The sequence below is a fragment of the Thermobia domestica genome, chromosome 8, assembly GCF_964235325.1.
Source record: "Thermobia domestica chromosome 8, izTheDome1.hap1.1, whole genome shotgun sequence".
NCBI classification, from domain to species: domain Eukaryota; kingdom Metazoa; phylum Arthropoda; class Insecta; order Zygentoma; family Lepismatidae; genus Thermobia; species Thermobia domestica.
In genome coordinates, this window is record NC_137461.1 from 239,166,751 (window position 1) to 239,192,545 (window position 25,795).

Consider the following 25,795-nt stretch of genomic DNA (forward strand, 5'->3'; position numbering starts at 1 on the left):
AAATTTTCTGTCTGAAATAACATTAATAATAATGATAATGATAATAATAATAATAAGAAGAAGAAGAAGAAGAAGAAGAAGGAGAAGAAGAAGAAGTAGAAGAAGAAATCCGTGGCACAAAAGATTGTAACGAGCAGGGAATATCACTGCAGCTTTGACACTAATAACTTAGTTAAAATGTGTGGTCATCTCATCGGTTCCTCCTTACGGTTTGTTTCTCTGACCGGAAGCTGGCAGTGCTGTGGACATTAGTGAGGTTTTCACATTGAAAACATAGTGCTCTTTGAATTTTGTAACCCCACGGAAACAGGTAAACCAGTGGATATAGCATTTTGAAATAATTATATATGTATGTATTTATTTATTTGTATGTATTTGAAACTGTGAATACTAGTATAGAATATTTATGTTAAATAATAATCATTTCATTCTTATTAGAAATAACCTTTTTTATTACAAAAATATGTTCTTAGCGTGAATGCTATCAAATTCCATTTCTAGTGATGACAGAGTTTTCGGTATTGATTCAGTATCGTGAGGCAATTGGGAAACTTTCAAACTGATCACAAATTACCCTTCTAACAGAGCACATTTGTAGGAGAATGTAAAGTGTAGTATCAGGGATTCTTTTACTACACAAGAAAACATCTATACATAATGAAAAATGTACTGTTAATGTAGATACAAACGTCACTTTCTTATTATTACTTTTCGAAATATGAATAGGGACTTGACAGGAAACACGGACGTATTATTGTTACCTGCTAACAATAACAATGTAAATTACGCACTCTAAATATGAAATATTTATTTTCCAGATGGTGAACGCGAAATTTCCTCTATTGGTACAACACAGATACAAATAGTACAACACATATTATTAACAGAATAATTTTAATTTTATGCATTATTTTTTCATGCTTCGTTTTAAAATATAGGGCTTTGTTTTGTTGAAGTACACTAATTTGTTAACATCATACATATTAAACTAATACATTACCGTATAAATATAAAAATATGTGATGGAATACTTTGTTAGATCAAGCCTCAACATTATGTGAATAAAGTTATTAAAAACCTAAATAAACAAGCAGTATTATCAAAATGCTAAATATCAGGGAAGCACTGTTCATAATTTAAATATCTAAGAGCATACTCCAAAATCTCTAGGCAAGCTTGAAAAAAAAGGTAAACAAAATTCACAACGCCACGCTAAACATAAATACAGGAAAAGTTAAATAAAAAAATGTTATTAGTAAAATTTCTACCCCAACCCTCCAAAATTGTCTCAAATCAAATAAGTAACTTTTTTATAAATTATACTGCTTATTTTGTAACTTTTTGCCTATTTTAAACAAAACACTAACATTTCACATTTATTTATACAATGAGTACGTCATAGTTTTTTAAAAATATAATTTTCATTTCATGTGTAATTTTCAAAAAGAAAATAATTTGGTTTCAACTGTTATTTTCATGCAAAAAGGAAAGAAAAACATATTATTGCAAATTAACGTGATCTTTTTTATATATGTGAAGATATGTATATTTAGATACATGACAAAATATTTTATTTTGAACTATGGAACCGTTTATTTTAAAAAACATTACAGTGAAAAGGATAACCATTTATTTAATGTTAAATCACATTTCGACTTTTTATTCTAAGTTCATTTGCCTTTCCCACTAGGAAGTCTTATTGCTGCCTGTCATTTCTTTCTTACATTTGTAACTTCCCAATTAATAAAAACAATAGATGCTTCCCCGTCCGCATTCCTACCATCACCTTACCTTGGTTAATCTACTAGCACGCACTTTTTCATCAAGATGGAAAACATTGTTATGACCGAGAATATGAACCCGGAAGGGACGCTAAACAAAAACGATTGAGAGACTTTTGGAAGGGCCAGTCGACATGGAATTAGAGACGATTTAAGATGTAGACCGCGAACTTCATTTTGAAACTTACTACTAACTTAGCCTTGCTCTGTCCTAAAGAGCACCTTTGTTTCAGCTAACATTACATAGCTGTTAACGACAATGAATTACTTTCTGAAAACAAGTTTCGACTCTGACTAAGCTTGTGGTCATCGTAAAGTTTGTTTTCCTGTCCGGGTTTCGCTAACTCTTAACCTTCGATTACTTGGACTACCAGATAGCCAGATAGAGAGATGGACGGACGTCAGCCCACTGAAAGAATCTTTAAGAAGGCAACATCCAAATCTGCAAGTAAGTGCAAGTAGGTTAACCTGTCCTAAAAGTTGTTCCCTTCTCACCCCTTTCAACCCCATCGACATCACAATCTGTTTCCTTTTACATACGTTTGATTTTATTTAAATGCAACCCAGGTCTGATCCCGTGCCTCACGTCTGTCAGGTTCAAAGTATATAAAATCCTGGGAGCAACTTGTCGGTTCTGACATCCCCAATTACGTTGTTTATAAGCACATTATCTGAGCTCTGAGACTGAAAAGGGACGAATGCACATGGCGATGTGGTTTTAACTTGTGTGGATGCACACATATCTGTGACTCTTGATTTTTTCCATTTAGCTGAACATAATTAAGATTTATTTTGCATTAGTTTGTTCGCCGCCCACGGTTAGAATTTGATTAATTCTATTTGTTTTACTACCCTCCCTGCACCCTCTCAATTTGTTGTGTTATTTTGTTTTTGATTGCATTTTTAGCTATACTATTTAGATATACTTAGAGAAAATGGTGAATTCTAGCATTATGGCACAAGCTCGACTTACATCTCTAGATTCGATTGTGAGCCCCACATTTTTTCACGGCAAATATGGGGAAGACATTATTCGTTTTTTGAGTATTTTGAATCTTACTGCGTCATTTATTAGTTCAATGCAGTGAAGAAACGTCATTCGCTTCCATATCTATTACGCGACGGTGCCTTAGCGTGTTTTTTAGCTTTAACTAGGACAGTCGAATTTGTGAACTTGTCGTATGTAGACATAAAGAGACGTATGATTACATTATTTGCAGGTTTTAAAATTAAGAAGGTTACGGAACACACCATTCGTTCTAGAAATCAAAAAGAAGGGGAACCTATTATGACATATATTTACGAGAAGCTAAATCTCATACTTAGTTTTGATAAAGCTATGCATATACATCAACAAAACAATTTCCTAGTTAAAGGGTTATTACCTCAGTGCTTTCAGCTGACATGCAATAAGTCATTTTTATCTGTTGATGCGTTGTGTGAATCTCTATTATAAGAACAGTCAGCTGAGTTAATCGTGAATTATAAGACGCTTATTAAAGCTAATTCGAAAGAACAAATCTTGCAGTATAGTACACCGGAATTTATCGAAAAGATAGCTGATGTTTCATTGCGCGATAATTCTCATGTTTCATTTCCTCTCGAAGAACAACAGGAGAGAAAAGAAAAGCTTGCGCGTTTGCATCAAGATATCCGCTGGGAAAGAATGCGGTGATCAACAGTCTGTAGATTCTATCCCACTTCATCAACAGGAATGTAATTCTTTTTCTTTTTTTTGTTCCTCTGAATGTAAGAGTGCCAAGAATAATAATAACATGCATAATAGAATGAGCTCTGCAACGAATACTTCTATTAATTCTAAAAACAGCAGAACAGACGCAAACGGAATCATAGTACGTCTCACGCGAGTAATAATATACACTGTCCTGCTAAAACATTACAGTGCAATATGGCCCAATTCAAGCGAAGTAATAATTGTAATGTTTTAAATAGCGGAAATAGTTCAGAGAATGGTGAGAGACCTGCTTGTAGGACCCACACGATAACTACGCCTATTGTTAGGGATAGGATTCTGCCTTGTATCAAAATTACTATTGGAAACAAAGAGTATAAAGCGTTGTTTGACTGTGGTAGTCAAATTTCTATTTGCACTAAGTAGCTTCTTCCTCCTAACACCAGACTTGTTAAAAGAAGAACTATCATTCGTGACATCTCGGATAAAGGACTTAAAACTAACATGTTAGCTGTGCTGAATTTCAAAATTGACGGGTATTCATTTACGCATACTTTTAGAGTTGTAAACAAATTTGCATCTTCTGTTTTGTTGAGGAATGATTGGTCACGTCCTCAACATGTTACTATTAACCACGTAGTTCACATATTCAACAGGATATTCACGTAGTTCACATAGTTAGACTTGGGAAACCCACTGATTACGCGCTACCTGTTAGTAATGCTATAGGCACAGTTTCCGAACAAATAGTTAACTTAATGCAAGCGTATTTCATAACGGCGAAATATGTTACTTTGCCACCAAATTCCAGCATTTCAGTACCTGTTCGTAAAATTAATTGTATAGTGGGAGTTAAGAATATTTTGCAACCCAATGGGAAAATCTGCTCTAAAGCCAAAATTTTTGTTAATGAATCTAGAGTGGATCCTGTTAATCCTGTTATTAGAGTAGTCAACCCAACCAACAAAAATTTGAGTTTAGAGAAAAATCTTCATTTAGGTGCAGTTATTGACATTAGTCCGGGTGCACATTACTCACATGATACAGATAGTGTTCAAAATCATGGATTAGGCAGTAAACAAGACAACACTAACTTTCCTGTTTGTTTTTACGTCAACCGTGTTTACATTAAACCTCAACTTTCTGACGATCAGAAGCAAATGTTTTATTCTGTTATAGAGGGGTTTAACCCTTAAGTACTATCGACGAAAATAATCACGTAACTACTATGGAACGGTATGTCAGACCGCATTGTTGTTTCACATTTCCTGAGTATTAGTTTCCTTGCATATTTTTAAAAGTGATATCCTACATATGTTAGTTGCTTATAGAAAAGTAAAAAATAGTAGTTTCACTATGTAAAAAAAGCTTTATATTTTTAAAACAATGAGAAAGAGAACATAGTCAAAATTTGCAACAATACTTTCATTGTTATTCTAATATTGCAATTGTTGAAATATTCAATTTTTTCTCCGTTTCTATGTAGCCAAGATAACACTAATTTAAAATACACTGTTCTTATAGATGCACTGAGAATAAAAAATACAGTAAAAACGGAGAAAAAACATGGAATTTTAGCTTTTTTAAACTTACAGGAAGGTACTGTTATAGTTGTACTCTTACATTTTTTTGTAGTGAAAAGGTAATGAATAAAACTTATTTTTAGTTCTTATATGATGGAGAAAGTAAACAAAATACGTTTTGCCGGTAAAGAAAGTACCGCACTAACTTTTCTGATAGCATGCACTTTCTTCAGATAGGCACTTTTATCTTATTTTTCTGCACTGCAAGGAAATCGGTACCCCACACAGCTGACACGAATGAATGTCTGTGCTTTCCGCTTATAACTTAGTTGACAGAAGACTATGCTTTCCTTTTCAACTCCTCTGCGCGATGGTGGGAACTCACTTTCAAGCTGTAGTATGCTCTTCATTGAACAACTCAGCTCTCGTGACAGATGTCCGATGAACAATCTACGTTCTATGTAAGGCCTAACAAGTCCTTTTGCCAACGTTTTCATTAAATCAAGTCTTGTCATCACTGCGGACTTAGCGTAGACTTGATGCAAGACATACGCATTGACACCACACGCTACATCTACCAGCATAAAGAAAATTGTAAATGGCTATCGTCTTGTTCGACTACTTCATGTGTAATCTGTACATTTTTGGATAGAGTATCCATTCCGCCATTACTCATGTTATAGAATGTGATTATTTCAGGTGTTCCAGTCTCTGGCATTAATTGATGTGTGGTGCAAGACGTGCCACACGGTAAGACACAAAACTAATAATCAGTAGATAACGAAATACAACTGACCAGCAAAATACTCACGTAACTAGTACAGTACGTCTGTGAGACCGCTTGAACCCTCCAGCGCCGCGCACAGGGGATCAATTATAACACGAACTTTACAATATTTAACCATTTGCTGGACAGGAAGGTATACGAAAAGATCCACTTGTAGTAGTGAGACTGTGGAAAATATAATGATATGAAAAGTCGCAGCGGGCTGTGAGACGGTCCATAGTACTTACGGGTTAAGGATTGTTTTTCTTGGTCAGAGGATGATTTTGGAGTGGCCAAGGGTTACTTACATGAAATTAAAATGCTAGATAACGTCCCAGTTTGCACCAATCAGTTTCCAATACCTTTCCACTTAAGAGAAGAAGTTAAAAAACAGGTTGATACTTTGCTCAAACAAAAGGTCATTAGGAGGTGTATCTCCAGTTATAACTCGCCTATTCTTCTCGTGAAAAAAAATCTGGATCTTTCAGATTTATTTTGGATGCCAGGAGCCTTAATTTACACATTGCACCAGACAGTTTTCCTGTACCGTCGGTAGAAGACATTATTTGGCGTCTTAGTAAATGTCGCTACCTTTGCTGCTCTGACTTGCTCAGCGGTTTCTTCCAGGTGAAGATCGCTGAGGAATATTAATACGTCACTGCCTTTTCAATCCCAGGAATTGGTTCTTTATGTTTTACAGCCCTCCCAGAGAGTCTTATTACTAGTTCCGCTGGCTTAAACCTATTAGTGAAAATGACACTGGAAGGATTAGAATCTGAAAAAATTTTCGGGTACCTTGATGATTTTTGCTGCGGTGGAAACACCTTTGAGGATGTTACCAATCTCACCAAGAAGTTATTTCAACGAATTAGAGAACGTGGTCTTACACTTGCACCAGAAAAAACGAATTGGATTATTTTTCATTGACGGTTTTGGGACACGATATTTCGTACGATGGCTTGCGGATTTCCAAAAGAATAACTGATTTCATTAATAATTATGAACGTCCGAAGACGAGAAAACATGTGAAAAGTTTTCTAGGATTAGCTAGCTTTGTATGACGATTCTTACCTAATTTTTCTGAAATCGCAAAGCCTTTAAACTCGCTTCTCAGAAAGGATGTACCGTTTAAGTGGACACAAAAACTACAAGATGCTTTTAATAAAATTAAAGACCTTATAATAAAATCGCCATATTTATTGCATTATAATCCGAAACACCTTATATACTTTTTTCTATGATGCATCAACACGCAGTCTTGCTGCCGTGCTGAAACAACCTGTGTGTTCTCCAGATGACCCAGTGTTAGCACCGATTGCTTATTGTAGCCGTAGCTTAAGTAAAAGTGAGAAGTCTAGACATCCTTATGAACTTGAACTTTTGAGCATCATATATGCCTTGAGATCCTTTCGTTATTTTTTGCTAGGACGTCACTTTTTCTTGAAAACCGATTGTAAGGGTTTATTGTTTCTGAAACAGACAAAAAATGTTGGTAAATTTGCTAAGTTTCTTAGTTTTATTGAGCAATATAACTTTACTGTGACACATGTATCACGGGTGTCTAACATAGAAGCTGACGCTCGTTCACGTTTTTCTCGTGCCCCCAGGGACATTTCTGACGAGCAACAAAATGAGGAAGACCCTCGAGTATTTTCTTGCACTGTTACTCAGTGTACCAGTATGCTAAATGAGGAGCCTTCTCTCCGAGATGAACAAATGAAGGACCCGTTTTATAAGGATATTTTTGATTGGTTAGAAAACAAGGAAAGGAAAAGTCCAAAAATTGAAAGACAGGCATTTTATTTCACGGTTAAAGAAGGAATTTTGTATAGAAAACAAAAACATCTAGTGGTATGAAATTTTTAGTTGCTGTACCTGTTTCATTACGCTATAAAGTTTTTGTTGCGGCTCATACTTGTGCCATTGGTTCAAGTCACAAAGGCTTTACTAAGACATATGATCTTTTAGTGAAATCTGTGTATTTCCCTAATATGAAACAATATATCTATCAAAAATTTAAGGAATGTTTAATTTGTCAGTCAAGCAAAAATAAAGCTGGTTCTGCTTATGGTACATTGCAAACGTATCCTCAAGTGCCGCCCTTCTATCGTATTTTCGTAGACATTGGAGGGATGTACTCTTCGACTAATATTTTGAGACACAAATATTTGATTGTCGTTGTGGATGCTGCTACTCGGTACACTATTTGTCGTTCATTAGCAGATATAACAGCGTCTTCTGTAAGTAGTTTTCTTTATGAAAATATAATTTTGAAATACGGTATTTTTAAAGAATTAATCACAGACAAAGGTCCATGTTTTACAAGTAACCTATTCAAGGAGTTGTGTGCAATGATTGGAGCTAAGATTCGATTTGTAAATGTTCAAGCTCATTACGCTAACTGGACTGCTGAGATAGCTATCCGAAACATTGAACAGAGACTGAAATCTGCGTTGTGTAATAAGGATCAAGGAAAATGGGTCGAACTGCTGCCATCTGTTGTGTTAGCCCACAATTTAACTGACAACTTATCCTCTGGATACAGCACTTTTGAACTTTTCTATGGATTCAGGTGTAGGATGCTACACGAAGCAATTTTAGACACCCCCTGTCAACATCAGGACAATGCTGAACGATTATGGCAACTTGGAGAAATACGTGACAAAGTCCATGATAAATGGTTCCAGAGACATAAGACGGCAACGAAATTTTATGACAAACGCCATTCGAAACCCAATTTCAAAGTCGGAGACAAGGTATGGATTTCGAACAGTACCATGAAGAAAGGATCCACCAGAAGTTTCAGTGGACGTTATTTTAGTCCAGGAATCGTTCATGATATTGACCACCCAAATTCTTATTTTGTTAAGTTCAGAATTGCGCGAGGAAGATTCAAAGTTGATTCGATTGCATTACAAAGATTGAAGAAGTACGACAAATAGGAGAAGGGAAACGAGGAAGAGGGAGAAGAAGATGACGTTGACCTGGATATACAAGACGTTGTTGTGACTGCTACTGCGAATGCCTGCTGTGCCCAAGCACAGGAAGAAAAACAGAAGTGAGAGAAAGAAAAAGAAGAACATTATGAAATTGTTTTTAATCCCGCGGTAAACATGATAGAAAAAGAAGAAGATGTTCCATCCGTGAATCTTGGTGAGGTTGTGATTGCCAACAGATTACCCACTTGGGCTGAAACAAGAAAGAATTGTTCCGGTTTGAAACCGCCAATTCTGCAATCAACAAGAAAATCAGTGCTTCGGGAAGATATCGCTATGATCAAAGCTGACGCTGTTGTCAACCCTACGAGTGAATTACTTATTTCATTAGGAGGAGCAGATAGAAGTATCCAAGAAGCTGCAGGAGAAGAATTTCGTAAAGATTGCGACAAAATACGTTCTTTGAAACCAGGACAAATGAAGATTGCTCCAGGCTCTAATCTCCCAGCTGATCATGTATTATCCACCTGTGGTCCCAGAGATGCGAACAAGAAGACTTTGGAGAATTGTTTTAATAATTGTTTTGATTTTGTGTTGAAAAATCAGTTTTCAACTGTGGCTTTTCCTTGCATCGCTGCTGGTGCATTTCATTTTCCTAAGGAACCTTCTGCGAGAATTGCATTGTTAAATACACGAACATTTTTAGAGGATCATGTGGACAACGTAGATCGTATTGTATTGTGTATTTTCGACAAGGAGAATTAGGATCTCTATCAGCGTCTTTTACCTGTGTATTTTCCCTTGGAAGAAGGAAAGAAGTGGAAGCTGTTTCTCTGCAATGAAGTTTTTCTTTTAAAAAAAGAGAAAAAGAGAAGACGGTTCTCAAAGGAAGATTTGATGGATTAGGAACATCTGTAAAGTTGGTGACGAATTTTGTTTTGAAACTAGCCATGTCATTATGGAATTTGTTTTGGTTTTTTTTGTGTTTCTAAGTCCTGCCGACAATAACAATTATAACGTAGAGAAGGAGAAAAAGAAGTACTCATACAGACACCATTGTTTCTTCAGTTACTTGGAACTGTTGTTTAACTTTGTAGAACACATTCTTTTTCTTGGTCATCTTATGAACAGCTTATAGACTGAATAAATTAGTATCTGGGCGCCAGAACAACATCTTATTCATATATTATGTTTAACAGAAGAAAGCAAGGGAGGTAGACGCAACTGTGAATTGATATTTGAATACTATCTATGTTATGAAAATGATGAAGAAGGAATGCCTACGTTTTTTTCTGCATTTTTCAAGATGCATTTTATGACCCAAATGTGGATGTAAAGAAGAATGAAGTTTTTTCTTCCATGTATTTTTGATTCGATCCTACGATTTGTTATTAGTTATTGGAAATATACTCAGTCAATGTATTATTTTAAAAGGAATATACACTGTTATAACCTCTTGGGTGGTTTTAGTGATCTTTTTGAACGATCAATTTTTCATTTCTGGAGTGTATATAGTAAACTTGCGTATTTCATCATGAAGATGACTTGGGATTCATGTATAACGAAGATTTGTGCTTATATGATTTATATATATATTTCTGTATATTTGAAGAATTGACTTGACTCCACATTTTCCTGTGGGTATATGTACTTGTACTTTCATACAAGAAGAAAGAAGATTTTTTCCTCTTTTAGCGCATATTTAATTTGGGATTTAGGAATGTGTTTGATGATAGTCTGTCATGTTGATTTCCTTAAGGTTTTAATAGCCAGTGCAGAGGGCTATAACTCTGCCAATACGTCGGACATTGCGGAACTAAATTCTCCACAATTCGTTTTTCTAAAACCTGAAATCAAAATTCTTTTGTTTTGTTTTATCTGTTCTTTCTATGGGGCGCTAGTTTAATTTTTCTTCTACCTCGTAATGATTATTTTGATTGTAGAGTTAAAATTTTATTGGAATTGGAGTTTTTATTTACTATATATAGATATATACGTATGGATTATGGTTTAGCAATTACTTTTGCATTTTTCCCCCGGATTTTTCGTCGGCTTTATATCATTCCATTATTTTATAAAATTATTGTCCATATTCTCATATCTTACGTGTTTTGGACAGTCATTGACTTTATCCCCTAAATTTTGTGATGTTACTATTATATACCTGCCTACCCTACTCCTATGATCTACTTGTACTGAATGAACTTTCCAGTTATGTGATGTGTAAGGACATTGTACCTGTGATTTCCATACCTACATTTTGTGCTTAGTCATGCTGTGTTTACAACATCGACGTTGCTGTGTTTACGCCATTTGGCATTGACTGTTAAGCTATCAACTGTGTTAGTGTGTGAAAATTTATGCTGTACTCATCACTTCTCACCATATAATTCTTTTCAGACCATATAATTCTCACCATATATTGCTGCTGTGTCTTTATCATAAAGACTGAATGGATCTACAAAGATACTACATTTTTTTAATTAGAAAAACTAAGAAGTGATTTTTTTTGTTTGTCTCCGAAATGTTTTCATTCGGGACTTTGATTTCAGGGGGATGTGAAAATACGTGTATTTAGACACATGACAAAATATTTTATTTTGAAATATGGACAATTTTATTTAAAAAAAAAAACATTACAGTGAAAAGGATAATCATTTATTTAATGTTAAATCACCTTTCGACTTTTTTTTTCTAAGTTCATTTGCCTTTCCCACTAGGAAGTCTTATTGCTGCCTGTCATTTCTTTCTTACATTTGTAATTTCTCAATTAATAAAAACAACAGATTGCTTCCCCGTCCGCATTTCTTGGTTAATCTACGAGCACGCACTTTTTCATCAAGACGGAAAACATAGTTAATGACAGAGGATATGCACCCGGAAGGAACGCTAAACAAAAACGATTGAGAGACTTTTGGAAGGGCCAGTAGACATGGAATTAGAGACGATTTAAGATTTAGACCGCGAACTTCATTTTGAAACTTACTACTAACTTAGCCTTGCTCTGTCCTAAAGAGCACCTTTGTTTCAGCTAACATTACGTAGCTGTTAACGACAATGAATTACTTTCTGAAAACAAGTTTCGACTCTGACTAAACTTGTGGTCATCGTAAGGTTTGTATTCCTGTCCAGGTTTCGCTAACTCTTAACCTTCGATTACTTGGACTACCAGATAGCCAGAGAGAGAGATGGACGGACGTCAGCCCACTGGAAGAATCGTTAAGAAGACAACATCCAAATCTACAAGTAAGTGCAAGTAGGTTAACCTGTCCTAAAAGTTGTTCCCTTCTCACCCCTTTCAACCCCATCGACATCACAATCTGTTTCCTTTTACATACGTTTGATTTTATTTAAATTCAACCCAAGTCTGATCCCGTGCCTTACGTTCTGTCAGGTTCAATGTATATAAAATCCTGGGCGCAACTTGTCGGTTCTGACATCCCCAATTACGTTGTTTATAAGCACATTATCTGAGCTCTCAGACCGACAAGGGGCGAATGCACAGTACTATTTACATTGTAAGATCAAACCAGAAATTCTCTAAACGTACGCATTCCATTTCAAAAAGCAGTTCAAATAAGATGCTAAGGGAATTTTGCTGACAACTCTCGAAACTTTTCTAAGAATCAACTTTGAAAAATTGACCAAAGTTCTGGGTATACCTTATGAGTGAGTAAAGAAAGAATACAAATATAGATTAAAAAGAATATTTTTTTTAAAAAAAATGTGCAGTTAACAAGAATATAGTTAAACAAATCTAAAAGATTCTATGAAATAGATTTAAACAAATCTTCAGTCAGATCAATTGATTTCCTAAATTCTCATTGTACACCTTTTATATAAAAATAAGAAGTACATAAAAAGAAATTATACAATATATATTGGTGTTGTTCATTATTATTATTATATTTGATCTAAATCTAAAGTTGACTGGTAACAGGTTTTATTTTGTCGTATTTTGAGCACTATTTGCTGTTACAAACCATAGAATTTATTTTAAATTGAAATATAATAGATAAATAAAATACAAATAGTTATCTTAGTAAGATACTTCACTATAAAAATGGTTTTTCTTTTACCAGATTAGAAATTTACTAATAAATACCTAATATATAGATAGGATGGGCAAGTTACAAGGTTATTAATATGCTATTACTTGGAGTCATAAATGTATGTGTATTCATGTTTCGAAGAAAAGTAATAATAATAATAAAGTGACATTCACTTTCGTTTACACTAAAAGTATCTTTATTCAATAGAGAAAGATCGCTTCTAATTGCTTATAACTGTCTATACGTGACGAGGGGAAAATGTAACGTAAAAGAAGAATGGATTTTTTCTCTTTTTTTTTACTTTTTTCTGCTTTCAGCAAAGAAAACGTACTCCAACGCCTCACTAAAATGTCATAAATATGTCATTGTTGAAAGGGGTCCCCTCACAGCTGTGGACAATATTTAAACTTCAAAGTAACCCTGAGATATTCGTTGCAACCTGCTAGAAGAGAGAACGCACTGTCGTCAATGCGTTGTTGTAAATCTTCACATGAAAAAACGGGGAATTAATAACTTAATTGGAGGCTTTTTGTAAAATTATGAGCTCATATAATGAATCCTTTATTATCGACCTGGCTGCATGCAAATTTTTGTAACGATTACTTCATTGCTTGCTGAGAAAAACACGAAAAAATTACCAATGTTATTAGATAGTGGAAAACTCAACTCAGCGAAGAGGTACCAACCGCCTTAATTTCCAGTGCGATTTGAAATAGTTGTGATCCTACGATAAGCTGTAAATCTACGTCTTCTGTAGCTTAGCTGCCAAAAGGAATACTAAACGATGATCAACTAAGTAATTTTTTGAAACATTCTACGATATTGAAACTTTCATACATATAACTTTCGTAAATTGCAAGATTTCATGAATAAGAACTTTTAAATTATATAAGATTTATTAGTTTTCTATTGAAAAATACACTTACTAGGATAATGAGACTTCAATTGGTCTTTAAAGGGCATCTATAATTAAATATAACTTTTCAGGAAATTTCCAGATTGATACGAAACATGCCGTGCATTTTCCTTGTGGATGTTATTGTGTGGTACTCCAGGGCATACAGTCACATGTATTCATATTTAACATCAAGTACCATGAGGAGTTTCTTTCGTTGTAAGAAAAGACACTTAAATGAAGCAATAAAATGAACAAGGTGTTGTAGTTAATCGTGATGTTTGTGAAACTAATAAATCAACTCGGAGAACAGAAGATTGCCGTGTTAGAAGCCAACAGATTGGATCTAACATAACATGCAGATTATAGTGATAACTGGACATGGAAAATGCCAGAATAACGAGTACAGTAATAACCCAATGAATGTACCCACGTGCATTTAGATACCTGGGGACTTTGCTCATCACAGCAATACATAGCCTAGCCATAATACGTGACAGTGAGGACAAAGTTTGAACCATAATTTTCTTTGGACGTCTGCCACACATAAACATAGTATGGTGGAAGTAAGGGTAAAGGGGATACACCAGATCACATCAAGAGTTTCCAGTCTCCGGTGGTTTACTTTCCAACTTTTCTAATAATTTCATTCACATAAAGGTGATGATGATTAGTGGTGGTTTTCAGCGGTTTGAAACCTACAACTGGACTTTACATATTCATTTTATACAATTAATATTTTATTATGGTTGGCAGTTGCAGATGCTGATTAGGTTGCTCTTTCACTTTTCTTATTTGCAGTCTTTAGTTTCCCTGACAATCCTGTTCAGTGCCTCGCGATCTCTATTATTAAGGCTCCCCCAATTACTATTACGTTTCAATTAACTTGTTCTTCTAACAGATTTTAGGATTTCTTCTCCTAAACGCTGTACCTGCAGTACGCTGAACACGCTGTCAATGTTTCTCAATAAAAATTAAAAACATGCGTAAAGTCAAAGTGTGGAAACAATTCCGTTTCTTTGTAACTCAAATTTGTTGCCAGCTTTGCGACACTACTGTCTGCTGGCTTCAATATATACATTCGTACTAAGTCTAAGTATTACAGATGATCAATGAACCCATCACTATGAGATTCCAGAAAATCCATACGTGTCGTTATTGTTACCAGCATGCAAATTTAATGTGTTGTAAATTACAAGTGTTATATCTATTGTATATTATTTTATATGTATTTGTATATTCTTCCCCAGTTTCATCTTAGCAACATACGGTATTTAGAAACTAGTGATAATGTAGTCTCAAATTAAGAACGCTGCTACGAACAAGAGTGAGAGTGGGAATTCACTCTGGAATATTTTTGTATTATTTCCATTATACATTCTTATATTCAGCAATCACTGTTTGAGAAAAAAAAAGTCAATTTTGTGGGATGCAAACGAAATGGGAAACGAAGTTAAAACGCTTTACTTCAGATGACTTATTGCATCTGGTGCTGATTTTTTAACAAAACCATAAACTTCCGAATGAATTTCTGCCTGATCAGATGGGCAAGCAGTAGACTGAGCGGAATGAACACTTTTAAAATTAAGTCAATATAGCTTCGAACGTATTCGATACAGGAAGTACTTTAATAACAAATCGCACAAATAAGGGCGAAGCGAAGGGACCTTGTATTCCCAGTTGAACTAAGAGGCAGTAATAGGGAACCTATAGAAATTTCAGAATCATAGGTCCCTTGAAAGTAAGAATCATTGAGTGTGTTGAATACAATTGACGTTAATTTATATTTTCAATTAGATGAACTTCAATTACTGTAAAACGATATACCTACACAAAATTTCATTGACGCTCAAAACTTCAAAAGGAAAAGAAATTTAATTTTTTGAAAACTAAAATTAATGGTTTTGAAAAAGAAAATGTGTAACAATAAAAGTATTCGGAACGTGTATAAGGGCATCATCGAATTTAAGAATATCTTAAACGTCGTGCTTCTATACGGAACAATTCAAGTTTACGACATCAAGTCGACGACGGAACAATTCTAATTGATACAGACGGTACCTTGAACAGATCAATCACCTGCCGACCAGATACTTACCACTCGACCATACTCGAAAGAAATGAGAATAGAGTGCGTTAATACATCATATAATTATGTTTTTCGGGAATGTCTACGTACCGGTTAGGAGGTAAACCCAGTAAAACCACTTTTTCAATCTCTTTTAATACCTTAAAACTAATTAGATTAATTCAGATATGTGTAAATGATTCCCAAAGTAAAGTCGAGTAGGAAAATTCTTTTACAAATACTTTGACGTCAAGAATGGACAAGGGGATGTCTTTTCATTATTGTTGAACCTTATTCGAAAGTACCTTATAAGATAAATCAAAGACAGCAAACACGGCATAAAACTGAATGAAAGCTGTACCGCATGCTGATGATGTAAATATAGTGGGGGACGATAAGTGAACAATAGGAAAAAATGCACTGACTTATTAAACGATTACAGGGACAACGTTTGGAAATAAATGTAAAGTAAAGTTTTCAGGGATCGTAACACTGTAAATTATGAATGCGTTACCAAGTAATATTGTTGATAAAATCATACTCTTAAATACCAAGAGTCAACTTTAAGACCAAAATCATATTCACAAATAAATTAAATATCGACCGAAAGCATAATAGCGAAATTAAATATCAAAATTCGCTTTATTATTCAGTTCAAAATATTTTGTTATTGCAAATTCTGTCCAGAAATTTGAAGACAAAAATATACAAAACTATAATCATGGTTGTTGTTTTGCATTGTTGCTAACAGTAGTCTCTTACTCTGAAGAAACTACACACGCTGAAACTGTTTTTTTAAAAAGACTGAGTAATTTTCAAGAAAAATAATAATGGACAGTTTCGGAAATTTCATAATTTATTCCGTTTACCAAAAATGGTTAAGGTAATTAAGTTTAGGATGCTCCATTGAACAAGTCATGTAGCCATAACCGAAGAGGGTAGGAACATGCTCAATATTTAAGCAGGAACTCCAATAAAAATGACGATTAGGAAGACTGATGCATAAGGGAGAACAATATTAACACAGATCTTGCAGAGATACGAATACAAGGTAGAAACTAGATGAAGTTGGCTAAGGACACAAGCAAATAGCGAGTTTATGTGAACGCCGCATTGATCTTCCAGGTTCCTTACTTCATAGATTTAGTTATTTAGTATTTTGAGCAATTAATCGCATGTTTTACTTTCAATTCGAGCTCCTTCAGCATCATACTGATGCGCTAGTTGCGATTTAATATCATCCTCGGTTACATTATTATAGCATAATAATAAAATTTTCCTGCTTCTTATTTAACTATATTCTCTAACAGGGTGCGGTGCTCATATTGTTTTAGCACCATTCGATTTTATTACTTGCTATTTATTTCTTTCTGTGACGGATGAATCTGTAAAATTTCCACAGCAATGAGCCTGTAAAAAGTTCCTTTTTTTAAATCTCTTAATCTCTAGACATGCTAGTTACGTTCCACTGTACCATTATAATAATTAGCGAGATAAGGAAGCACTTTGGACATGGACGTCTGCTGTGGAATCAAGTAGGTGCCCTTCCTTGGGTTTTCGACACTTTTTCGGTTCTTTGAAATTTATTTCAAACATGTTATAACTCCTTACTCAGAAAACTAGAGTATTCTATAAGTTTACTGTAGTTCATAAAGTTATGCAATATGTATTAAAATACTGTTTGATGAAGAATTACATGTTCTAGATTTGCATATTGGCAATTCCACTTCCCTGTCGGTCTTGTACACTTTCCCGCTTTTTTAATATTCTGTAAGCGTTTTTATTTACAGCCCTAATATTGGTATTTCCCTACTTTTCTTTATAAATAGACCTTCCTTTGGTTTACTGTTGAATATTTCACTACTTTTGGAAGAAATACATATCAAAAAACTAGAAAAACTTATCTATATTTTGCTTCACTTTCAATTATAAATAACAGGTTATGGTCACCACAATGTTACCAATAAACTATGTTACAGCTAAAAGATATGTCCCTAACATGAAGTATCGTTCAATGTAGAATTACGTGATCAAAGGAACTAGAAATTAAAAGAATATATTATTCATATCGACAAGAGTATGATTTTGGAGGAGGAAAAGGCGAACATAAAAATTACAAACTAGCATTGTGATATTAATATTGTGCAGTCGCCCCTTGTCGGTCTGAGAGCTCAGATGATGTGTTAATAATTGACGTGTTTGGGGATGTCAGATCCGACAAGTTGCGCCCAGGATTTTGTAAATATAGAACTTAACAAAACATGAGGTACGGGATCTAACCTGGGTTGCATTTAAATGAAATCCAACACGTACAAAAGAAACAGACTGTGATGTTAAAAGGGGGTGAAAAGGGGCAAGAAGGGAGTAACTTTCGGGATAGGTTAATCTACTCGCACTTACTTGCAGGTCTGATCGTTGTCCTCTCCACGATTCCTCCAACGGGCCGACGTCCGTCCATCCCTCTGTTTGGCTGGCTGGTCGTTCCAGTAACCAAGGTTAAGAGTTGGCGAAACCCGGACTAAGTAACCAACTTCACGAAGTCCGCAACTTTAGATAAACTTAAAACTTCTTCTTAAAAAGCAATACATCATCGTTGAATCAAAGGTGCTCTCTAAGACAGAGCAAGGCTATTAATCGTAAATTTCAAATGAAGCTAGCGGTCTACATTCTAACTCGTCTCTCGCTCCATGCCGACTGTCCCTTCCAATAGTCTTTCAATCCATTTTGTCTGGCGTTCCTTCCGGGTTCATATCCTCGGTTATTCACTTTGATTTGTGTCTCGATGAAAAAAGTGCATGCTTGTAGATTAACCAAGGTAAGGTGATGATAGGAATGCGGACGAGGAAGCAATCTGTTATTTTATTAATTGAAAAATTTACAACGTAAGAAATGAATGACAGACAGCAAAGGCAAATGAACTTAGAAAAACAAGTCGATAGGTGATTTAATTTGAAACGAATGATGATGCTTTTGACTGAAATGTTCTTTTAAAATAAAATGTCCCATTGTTCAAAATAAGAAACTTTTCCATATGTCCAAATAGACATATCTTCACAATATAGAAATAAGATAAATAAAATAAAAAAGTCTAGAAAAATCTGGTATGTACTTTTTTACTCTTATTTTTCCTTTACGTTCTATCTTTCTTTCTTTGCATGACATAGATTGCAATATACCTAAAACATTGTACGCATACAGACATAAATCGTTTTGGGTCAGTACACCCTTCACGTTGTTAGAAAAGATTATCGGCTTTACAGAAACCCAGTATAAGGACACTGTGATAGATCAAGTTTTAAAAATGCAATTAACAAATTTCTTCCTCTTCCTTTCTTTTATATTTTAAATGAGTGTAGTAAGCGACGAGTTTCATTTTCTTCACTTAAGGGAGTGCTGTGGTACATTTATATTTGTGTGAAAATATAAACGTGACTTTTAATATTCCCAATCTTCCTTTGATAAAACATTTCAGAATACCACTTTATACTACATTGTTTCCATTAGAAGGAGAATATTCCGTCCAAATATCACATTTCAAAGTGAATGTGGTATTAGTAAATTGTTCTGAGCACTAACAATTCAGTCACATTAGTATTTGCATTTAAATTTAACAATATATATGTAAATGAAAAATTGTATAACCATACTTACAGAGATTCGCAAGCGCAAAATAGAGGTTGAAAATCAATGTCATTTCTGTGCTAACTATCAAGGCATTGACAGATATCATGTTGCAATATGAATAACGTATACTGTAGATGAGGAAAAATATATCATCAGCTTATGTATTTCCAGGTCTGTTTCGTAAACAATAATAAAACATTTCCTTGTACGCATTTGTTTTAGAAAGAAAAATACTAAGAAAAAATGATGGTATCGTACTGGTTGTTAATTCTGACGTATAATAGACATTTTTCTCACTACATAGGGATATAAGAATAAAGTAACAAGCAAACTACTAGTGAATAAAGTAAGAAGATGAAGATAATGCTGTGCTAAATGTCAATTCAAAAATAATTAACCTTGGTGCAAAACTAATATGTGGGAAATTTACTTTCTTGTGTGGGGGTTAAACTAGCCCGCAAACGTGTAATATATTTTGCACGCAATTATTTAGTTCACATGTATAATAAAAACTGTTGCATGTGAAAATTGCAATACCAGGAAATACACTTGTAAGTGATGTAAAACTTATTTCATAGAATTCTTCAGTCTTGTAGTCAGTTAATCTTTTTAGAGGGACTAAAAATTAATACCAAGGGGTTAATTACATTTAAAACGAGTGACCACAAAACTGTTTATTTATTTTTTTATTATTTATGGAATCCGTTACAGAGCTGTAGATTTTTTCATATTACATTATGGACTCCTTCGAGGGACAATAGGATGCTTAAGAAATCGAATTCGGTTTATCAAGTGAATTGCAGGTTTCAAGGCTCCTTCATGATTAGATACGAATATTTGGGGGCATATCCGTAAATATGTCAACTCGCCTAGAGGCTACAGTCCTTTCATTCACACATCCTTCAGTGCATTGAGGTATAAAGCTATTAGATGATTCTCTAGGTTCCTCTTTCAAAGTTTGTTCCTACTCTAAAATATAGACTAATCCATAATTCCTGTAATTTTCTACAGCACAGGAAGAAGATGAAATATCGATGTCACAAAGTGAACATTCCGATGCTTCTTGCATGCACCAGTGACTGATATGGAGCCACAGCCCCATTCCTAAAATCACATTAAAAATTCACCAGAAATATATTTAGCAAGAACATACAACCAAAGAAATAATTTTTTGATCAATTAATGTGAAATTTGGTTTCGTCGTAGTAAAAACGTATACGTTTTGAAATCTGGAATGTTAGTTTGTTAACGCACCGCAATTAGGGGCACAGCATAACCATTTAACCTTCGACAAAACTTCAAAATTTTAGTGTGGAAATGCCAGTCAGCATCAGATTGATCATAAACATCCCACAGTTAGTATTTCGATGCTCCATATGTGCCAATGTTTGATACGAGGCAATAGCCCTGTTCAAAAATCACAAAAAAAAAAACGTCATGCATATCTTTAGCAGGGACACACCGTAAGAAGTACTTTTTCTATTCTTAAATTAGTGTGAAAGGTGGCGTTATTGTAGTAAAATTCTATGAGTTTTTCCAATATGTAATGTTAATTGGTAACAGGGGGCATAGAGCGTGGAAGGTAATTTGTTGGCTTTTAAGGGCATAGTTGGCTGTGCAAAAAAATCTAAATTTTATTTTGGAAGTGCTAATGAGCGTGAAATTAAGCGCAAGACATACAAAATGAATACTCCGACGCAATTTCTATGTACCAATGACTGACATGGGACTAGGGCCTCCTAAAAAAAGAAACAATAGAAAATCATGATGAATGTCCTTACGCAAGGATCTGTTGGCAGTAGTTAATAGTTACATAATTAATTTGAATTTATGCATTATTGTCGAAAATGCTTATTTAGAAGAAAAACGTAAGATACAATAGGACAATACTCATGTATGGATCTCTATTATAAGGGCATGAAGTCAAAATTTCATTGGTCTAATTGGCGTTTCAATGCCAAATGTGGGAAGCAGTTTTCCTTAATTATTTAAAAGAATGTACTTTTTTTTTTGGGGGGAAATTAGCAGTTTTAGTTGGCAAATTCAATAACATTCCTTGCCTTGTTGTTCCTATTACACATATGATGGTACATGGGTCTCCAATTTTATTGTTGTCACTCCTTCTTGGAACAAAGGCGGTATGAAAAATTCAAACTTTTCTTTCTTGGCCCTCAAAATAATCAGAAATATCACAAAAGTTATACTCAGAAGCTACGTCTTAAGCCAGTAGAAATTTTGAGGTTTAAATTTCCCCTTACTTAAAAAAAAGAATTACCAACTTCTCTTATTTTCTTCCATTCTCCTTTTGGCCTATTCAGAATGCAGACTAATAACGTGTACTTAAGAAGCATTTTAACACTCAACTTCCATGTCCGAGTCATAGGTTGGTAACCCACTCTAAATTGATTCTTTTAAGGAAAGTCAACCATCTTTGGTCCGTAAAACACCTTGTAATTCCTGACTCAACTGCTTGTTCGTCTGTACTGAGAATAGTTTCAGACCTTTTCTTATCGCAACATACCAACGATTTACAACTTACTGTTGACAGTTCATTAGAAATTTGTGTCTGTAATCAACACTTGGATTAGATCGACTTCATCACAAATGCACATTACATAGCACGTATATCTAAGGGTATAGACTGGCTTAATCGTTTATACATTACATGGCATTTCAAATATATTTTAAGTCAATTTGGTCACATTTACAGCGTTTAAGGTCAAGTTGATGAATTATGGTTCATGCAAGATAAAATGCCACAACATGGCAAAAATATGACTACAAATCTTTTGAGAGAGAAGTTTGGAAATGACTTATTTCTTTAGGATCAAGTATCGAATGGCCACAAAATAAGTCCAGATCATACACCATGCCATTTTTTGTGGGAATTTTAAAACAATCAGTCTACCAAAAATCATGTAACAGTATAGAAAACGTGAAACAGAGAATTGTCCAGAGTGTAGAAATTATAACTGCAGATGATTATATTCCAGTTACACCATGGTAATAAAGCTATACATAATTTGTTACTCTCACAGGATATATTCATTTACAGTAGATTCAGGAATTTTTGTTAAAAAAAATCAAAACTTTTTTTTTTTTTTGCAATGATGACAAATTATTATAATTATAAGGCTTAATTACCTTCTTCCTGAATGTCCTTGCTAAGGAATGTAATCGTCAACTTTAGTTGATTTTTGAAATCGGGCAAAATTTCATATCAGTCACTGGAACATGCAAGAAGCATCGGAATATAGTATTAATTCTAAGATATAAGACATGAATCTAATTATCACTCTCATTTCAAGAATAAAATTTGAAAGTTTTAAAAAATATCTATCACCTTTTGCTTTATCTCCTGTGCTCCCCTAACGCAGTGCGGTAGAAAAACAATATGAGATAAATCGCATTCTTTTTTCCACACAATAACGCAAACTTTAACTGGCAACAAAAATTAGTTTTCTTTCCATATCTCCCTGATAAGAATTTTTATGGTGAATTTTAATGTGATTTCAGTAAGGAGACAGTTGCCCCATATCAGTCACTAGTGGATGAAAAAGCATTGGAATATTAATTATGTTACTTAAGACATTAATTTAACGATCAATGACATTTCAAGAATACAATTTTGAATTTTTATAAACATCTGTAATATTTTGCTTCACCTCCCGTGACCCCCTAAGGCGGTGCCATAGAAAAATAACATGCCATAAATGACATACCTATTTAGTACAATACCTCCAAATTTCACTTTAATTGGCCAAAAACATAGTTTTCTTCCCATATGTCTCTCCTAAGGATATTTATGTTGAATTTTTTAGTTGAATTTATTAAGGGGGCAGTTGCCTCATATCAGCCACTGCTACATGCAAAAAGCATTGGAATATTGATTCCGTAACTTAAGACATTAATTTAACGATCATTGTCATTTCAAGAATAAAATTTTGAATTTTTATAAACATCTGCCAACTTATCCTTCACCCCCTGTGCCCAAATAAGACGGTGCGATAGAAAAATAACATGCCATAAATCGCATACCATTTTGCTACATAGGTTGTAGCCCCATATCAGTTTTTGGCATATGCAAGGGACATCGGAATATGAATTCTGTGACATTTGTGTTTAATCTTATTTGAGTTCCCCTACCCCCAATTTTTGGATTTTGGTAACACTCCACCTACCAACTTTTTTTTGCCCCTTGCCCCCGAGAGGTGGAATCATACCGAACACAATGTTTGAACGACCGTAGTAGCATTGCGGATTAATGTAGCATTGCGCATTTTGTAATAACTATACTCATATGCTCCAAAATCTTGAGCAATAATTATCGGTGAAATGTTATTTCAAATTACTTTCATTCATTCTCCCATGAGGAAAATTAACTTCTGTGTTTACGGAAGGAGGATAAACTGTAATTTGTTCTTATTTACTTTTGAAATTTTAAAAATTCAGACATTTTTCAATAAGAACGAGTTATGGAACAGCCTCTCTCTCTCTCTCTCTCTCTCTCTCTCTCTCTCTCTATATATATATATATATATATATATATATATATATATATATATATATATATATATATATATATATATATATATATATGTGTGTGTGTGTGTGTGTGTGTGTGTGTGTATGTATGTCTTTTGGTGGACAAAGTATACCAGACTTTTTTTCTGAATTTTTGTCTAAGCTTTCATGTGCCGTATCGAGGGTTTGTGGAATAGGTAAGCAATACGCACTACACGATACCATATTTCAGGTATTTTTGTTTCTTTTTTTTTAAGGTTCATCCTAAGAGACAGCTTAACCTACATGTAATTCACCTTCACGAAACCGACTTATGTTAATTTCGCTTGAATTTGTAAAATAATAATAATAATAATAATAATAAAAATCTTACTTAAGGCAAGAATGTGTTGTCTTAACTTCCTTGCTAATCTGCTTAAGTAACAATATTGCCTTAATCATTCTTACAATACGAATACCTTTTAATTATTATATTAATATGAATTAAACAGGACACTTAGTAGTCTGCAATCAGCTTGTCTTCTGTGACCGTTAGATTTATATAACCCACAAACGCTCGACAAATATCACTAACATGTTGTGTTAACTTTGCAACAAAATTATAAGCTAGAGTGAAAATTCTATGAATGAATTATACAGCCAAGGTCTGAATACATAGGATTGCAATACACTAATAGAGGAAGCTAATCCTACATATAGTGGTACCTCATTTACCATTTTTGTTAGTTATCAGGTTGAAATAGCGGAAGTCTCTCTTCTAGTAGTAATGTTGAAGAATAATATTGCCTAATAGAGGTTTATCAACTTCTCAAGGACGTTCTTACCAAGATTAGACTGTAATACCATCGGGTTTATATATCTATAGAAACATTCATAATTCTAGTTATTATGGAAGTGTTTGAAATTTAAGATCCAAAATTCCGATTTGTTAAATACGAAATTAATTTAATAGAATAATGATAAATGGATCTAGTAGAATAATAATTTCGATTTCAAATGTAACGGTTGTGTTACGCAGGCTGAAATAGATCTTCATGAAGAGAATGAATAGAATAGTGGAATGAAGAATTTGAGAAGAAACGGCAAAACTCATTGAAAACTCATATATACGGTATATGTCCATCACAAAAGAATTTTAATGCGACATAGGATCGAACCAGTAATCCACAAAAAAGAGATGAATTCTCTACCAGAAGCAGACTGGGCCTCCCACATACCCCGAAATTTCCGAGTGAGCCTTGTACGCTGCTAAATCACTTAGGATATTAACAATGACATTACAAAGCTGTGGGATTTAACAGGTAATTAAATTTGGACAATTTCTTTTTATGGTATAAATAAAATAGACGAAAACTAGTGAACGCCAATGGAAACGCAGCACTCTTTCTTGCAAGTCCTTAGTTTTAAACTTATGATTTTTTATTTTATTTATTACTTGTTCTCAAAACTCGGGTATATTGCTGATGCTATCACAGTTTCTTAAAGTTCGAGCTGATAAAGGGCAAAGGGATAGCAAGATGGTGTTTCTAATTCGGTATACCTAACAATAGTTAAAGAATATTGATGGGGGAATATTTGCGAATATTAGGGAGGGTTGGGGCACGAGACCTTAGATACTCTAATAACAGTAACATTAAAAGAACTATAATTTGATTCTACTTATGTTTGTGTTATGTTGAATAGTTCATCTCAGGGAAATGTATTGATTATTCAGTTATTTTATAAGAATTGCAAAACGCATCAAAAACAGTACTCACAAATGCGTAATCACCTCTGCGTCATGAATTGGTACGCGATCTTTTCCATCATTAGTTCGTGCTGTTCGTTTCGTCTTTCTTCCTTGATTTTGAGAAGGTGATTCCTAACTACAAAATATATAATACAAATACAAATACAATACAAAATATTTAAGCTGTATTGCTAATTATAGTAA